This window comes from Amphiura filiformis, chromosome 16, assembly GCF_039555335.1.
Source record: "Amphiura filiformis chromosome 16, Afil_fr2py, whole genome shotgun sequence".
In the NCBI taxonomy this organism is placed as follows: domain Eukaryota; kingdom Metazoa; phylum Echinodermata; class Ophiuroidea; order Amphilepidida; family Amphiuridae; genus Amphiura; species Amphiura filiformis.
Window position 1 is genome coordinate 4,645,486 of NC_092643.1, and position 6,000 is coordinate 4,651,485.

Sequence of the window (6,000 nt, forward strand, 5' to 3'; positions counted from 1 at the left end):
GTTCATCAATGCCCCATATCTACTGCTGATATCGGGTAGTTCATCAATGTCTTATAATTACTGCTGATATTAATAATAATAATAATAATAAAGACATTTATAAAGCGCTAGTTTTAGTTAACACAGTATCAGCAGTAAAATTAAATTCTCTTCAAAGACAACAGATTAAAAAGGCATACATATGCATGCGCGTATTTGGGGGGGGGCTTGGGGGCGCCAGCCCCCCGGGGTAAAAGCAGGGGGCGGCCAAAATGAATGGGCGGCGGAAGAAGAAGGGCAGCAACAGGGCTGGCAAAAAAACGAAGGGCGGCAAAAAGAATTAGTAAATAAAAAGGGCGGAAAAATTTGATAAAGCATAAAAATTTTGAAAAAAATGATACTATACATCAAAATGTGATGCTTTTAGGGCGCTAGCGCCTGAAACCTTTTTTTTTAATTTTTTTGCTCTTCACTTTTCAAACGACCGAGAAAAATTGGTCAACCTTTTCGGGCTGTTGAGGAAGGGCGGCAAAATTGAATTTTCTACACCCCCCCCCGGGTTGGGGCGGCCACAGTACTGGTATAAGCCGTGCAAGTTCAAAAAAGGAACATCAGTTGAAGTGCAGGTTAAACAGAGAAGTCTTCAGTGATTTTTTTGAAATGGTTGATGGATTAGATGCTCCTAATTGCTTCCGGAAGCTCGTTCCATAATGATTAGGTAGTGCATCAATGCCCTATATCTACTACTGATAGCAGGTAGTTCATCAATGTCTTACATCTAGTGATATCAGGTAGTTCATCAATATACCCTATACCTACTGCTGATATCAGGTCATCGATACCCTATATCTACTGTTGATATCAGGTAGTTCATCAATGCCCCATATCTATACTGCTGATATCAGATAGTTCATCTACTACTGATATCAGGTATATAGTTCATCAATACCCTATATCTACTACTGATAGCAGGTAGTTCATCAATGCCCCATATCTACTGCTGATAAGGTATAGTCCATCAATGCCTTGTATCTACAGCTAATAACAGGTAGTTCATCAATGCCCTATCTACTCCTGATATCAGGTACCGGTAGTTCATCAATGCCTTGTATCTACTGCTGATATCAGGTAGCTCATCAATGGCCTATATCTACTGCCGAATCAGGTAGTTCATTAATGGCCTATATCTACTGCCGAATCAGGTAGTTCATCAATGCCCTATATCTACTGCTGATATCAGGTAGTTCATCAATGTCCTATCTACTGCTGATATCAGGTAGTTCATCAATGCCTTGTATCTACTGCTGATATCAGGTAGTTCATCAATGGCCTATATCTACTGCCGAATCAGGTAGTTCATCAATGTCCTATATCTACTGCTGATATCAGGTAGTTCATCAATGCCATATCTACTGCTGATATCACATAGTTCATCAATACCTTATATCTACTGCCGAATCAGGTAGTTTATCAATGGCCTATATATACGAGTGCCAAATCAGGTAGGTCATCAATGCCCCTATCTACTCCTGATAATCAGCCTTTGTACTTTATCAATGGCATCTGCTGATATTGAATATTTCATCAATGACCTATATATCTTCTGCCGATTTCATGTAGTTTATCATTGCCAATCTAGTGTTATACAAGTAGGTCTTTATTATACTAAATGCACCTTGTCTGTCATGAGTTGATAATCTTTGCACTGGATTTGTATTTAATTGAATGGTTTCCCATGTATCCCTCTATAACTTTACCAATAACACAACCTGACTTTATTGAAGTTTATAAATCGCGCCCTCTTAGTGAAGGTATCACAACCAAATATAAATTGCCTAAGGTAAGCTTGGCTCGAGATGGCACTTGCTTATACCATGAATTATCAAATACTAATGCATAGGCCATACATAGCAGATCATAGAGATAAAGCACAGAATGATTAAAATGTCGATATGTAAAAGAATTCCATCCTAAAGCTGGTTTGATTATGATTGATTTTACATCTGCTATAACAACGTCCATTTTGTACTTTTATTTCATCATAATGATCGGAAGATCTTCATGATTAAAGGAGTTTTTTGTGATCATAGCACCCTCTTTTTATGGAGCTTTTTGAGTATTTTTGAGTAGGCCTAGATATCCATGCAAAATTTCAGCTAATTCCGATCTTGAGCTTGCGAGTACATGTAGGCGCTAATATATTATTACATTGCTCCATAGGCCACTGTGCTGTAATTTCGTTCTGTTATTAACATAACCTAAATACAAATTGGACAATGTTTTTTTGCACGCACAAAACATTATGTAGCCAGAGGTTTCCGGTTGTATAAAAAATCTTAACTTTGTTGAGAAAAGTGGTGGGGATGAATCTATGGATAACGAAATGCCCCTTTAAAAATCAAATTTGCCATAATAATAGCTGCATTTCAAATAATGAGTCTGCCAGCTATATAGGCCTATACATGTATGATATCAGCTCACGCAAATGGAAAGTATAACACATTTGACAATTATGATCTTTCCCCCAAACATGCCAAATTATGTGGTATCCATATTATTAAACGGATGTACATGATGCTACACACGATGCGTCTTTTTGAATAACCATGTTAAATATTGTTCATGATATAAAAGCAACATTTATACCAAATTGTTTGCTCTTCCTCAAAAGTGCATGATCACTATTTCTCATACGTCATTTTTGTTCTGAGAAAATGGGGAATATGAAATGTAACTGACTAACTGTATAGATTTGAGTAAAATACGAAATATTTGAACAAGCACGCGGAGGCGTGTGAACTTTTTCGTCAGCAAATGTTTGAATTATTATTATACAGACTCTAATGCTACCAATACTACCAGACCAGACGACATTGTTCACGTTGTAATCTAATCTTTATTTATTCAATCACTGCACTTTCACCAGATTTACGGTTGATAGGCCAAAATATTTTCAATATAATGGATACAAATACTGATATTCAAACAGAATGATTCATATCATATCAAGCAATATTCATTCTGTTTGGATTATAATATCATGATTATTGCCAACAGCATTGTATTACTATAATACCACAATTTCGTATCACTGTTTTCGTTCACCATGGTAACGGTTGAATGCAGAAATTGGTGTCACTATCGAGGTCTTGACTCATATTATTGTGTTAAACTTTGTCAATGCATTACGAAACAATAGAGACCAGATGTAACTTTAAGGTTAAAGGATTTCTGCATCAAGTGGTACTGATTTTTTGGGTCATTTTGACACCTTGACAATAAAGTGGATTTGAGACCATTGAATTTAAATATCAACAATTATCATTCTTAGTTTGCGAACTTGAAAGGACAAATTGGTGACTAAAACTCGGTGAATTTAACATTTTAAAAGGGGTGCGACCAGATCGACGGCAGCCTCATGAAGATGTTTGGGATCAATAGAACTTGAAGCGCATATTTTTCGCATAACGAAATTTTATAGCCCTGGAATATGTTCCGTTTTAGATGCTATGAGCTAAAAAGTGACAGCCTTTAACTCAAAGCATGGGAATCAGGCCTCAACGAGAGCTATAAAAACAGGCCCGTACGCGGGGGAGGCGGGAGGGGGTGCGGCCTCAAATTTGCAAAAGTATACAAAAGGTCCAAAAATATCACAATTTGCGAGCGTAGCGAGCACAAAAACAGGGTTTTTGGACTTTTTTGGTCATGAAGGTCAAAATTTTGGGAAGAAAGTCCACTTTTCACAAAATCGCCCCCCCCCCCGAAAAAAGTCCACTTTTTCAAAAAAACACAATTTGACAAAAAATCTGACCACTCACCTTTAATGTTTGTCTTTCACATTGCTTTTCGCGTCTGGTCCCACGGGACCTGACGCTGATATAGTGTCTGAACTAAATCCCCAGTGAGTTCCAGTGACACATTCTAGAAGTTATCTGTTATAACTCAGCTGAAGATATACATACAGTGTCTGAGACAGAGACGGGCAGCATGCGTACCTGGCCTAGGTCGATGTCAGTGAACTTTCTCCATCCCACCATTTAATAGACTTGCGATATGAAACTAGGCCAAAAAAATATATTGTTGTGTTGCCCTCAAGTACACAACAATTTTTGTAACCATATTTTATGACAGGGATTGGTTTAAAAATATGTTAACCCTTAATAAATTAATAAATGGTGACAGAAAGAGTTTTCAGTTTTAACTGAAAACTGATAAATTAAAAAAAATTTAATTAATTAATTAATTAATTAATTAATTAATTAATTAATTAATTAATTAATTAATTAATTAATTAATTAATTAATATTAATTAATTAACGAATGAATGAATTAATTAATTGTCATCCAAGGTCAGAGGTCATCAATCAGAGGTCATCCTTGGTCAAAGGTCATATGGGGTCAATGGTGTCAAAAAGTACCTATCAAATTAGAGAAAACACCTGTCGCTGCTATATTACTATTCAAACAGTTTAGGCCTACTAAACTATTCAAACAGTATACAATCAGTTAGACAAATACAATTTGCACATTCACTTAAGTCTTTTTTTTTATAATTGTTCAGACATAACTCAAGTGCATCTTATATCTCTAATACCACTATAATTGTCAAGATATCAAAACTTTCTATCATTTTTATATTTAATTACCACTAACTACAATTATTTTTATATGTCGAATAATAAAACGCCATGAGAGTACATATTATACTAGTATTTGATTCCTGATTCTTCAAGTCTGTTTCCATGCCCACAACGCACCCAATCTTCTCTTTGGACCAGACGCATCCCTTTTTAAAGGGATTTTTATTAGTGGCATGATCGGACATTGCATAAATTCACATCGTTTTGTTCTCACACGGTATAAATGTAAATCAGCGAACCAAATATGATTTACGGTGACCCTGACAATGAAATGTGAGAATTATCTTATCATTGCAATCCAACCATCTCAAATTGAGACAATTGACACCACTAAGTTCACCGTCAACGACCCGCTGACTCACTCGGCATGCCGTGCACATTACACGCTGTATCGGAATTCACATGGAACTGGTGTCAGACTTTCTTTCCAATTCTTTGAATGCGGAATAGCCCCAATATGGGTTAGGGAATGGGGATCTCAACTTGAACAAGACAATGGGCAGGCAGGTGCATGAAAATTTAGACGTTGTTTTGTTGGCCTATCTTTAAAAGCGCACTTTTTTTTCCACCATAACAATTTACGAAATGTCCAAATCGATGAAAACTGCACATATGTTCTAAAGAACTATTTACTGTTTTCTCAAATTTTAGAATTTTTCTTCGTTTCAAACAAAATGGGTAAAAAAGGGTCACAATTTAACTTTTTTTTTTAATGTTGACTAACATTTTGAACCTTTTTATTTAATGTTGACCAACATTTTTGTTACTTTAAGGTATAAAAATAGTGTAAGGTTCTGATTCAAAAATTTGAGAAAACAGTAGGCCTAGAGCGTATAATTATGTGTTTTCGACCATAAGCAGTTTTCATCGACTTATAAATTTAGGCAAGTTGTTCTGTAGGGGCTCTGAAAGCGCCATTTTCACGGGACCTGAGAGCACATCAGACATCGAATTTCATTTTGATTTTTGAAATTCGCGATTAATACACATATCATGGCAAATGATTAAAAAATTTAGGAAAAAATCTATATATATTCAATATGAAAGGTCAAAATTTTGAATTGATCATCGGCTTTTCATCCCAGCTACATACACTCAAAGTACATATCATTAGATTTTTACAATTTACTTCGAGGACTAGCTGTTAAATGTCAGAAATATTAATTTTCATGCAATTCGATATGTCTGATGTGCTCTCAGGTCCCGCATAAAATACGTGAAAACGTCGCTATCCGAGTCCTTAACCATGGTGTGATTTTACACTGCGGAGAGAAAGAATTGATTCAATAATTTAGGTACAAAAACTCATACACCACGCCTTGAGGTCAAATTTTGTGCAGTGGGTGGTCTGAACTATGCCATTGGAAATTGGACCATATTT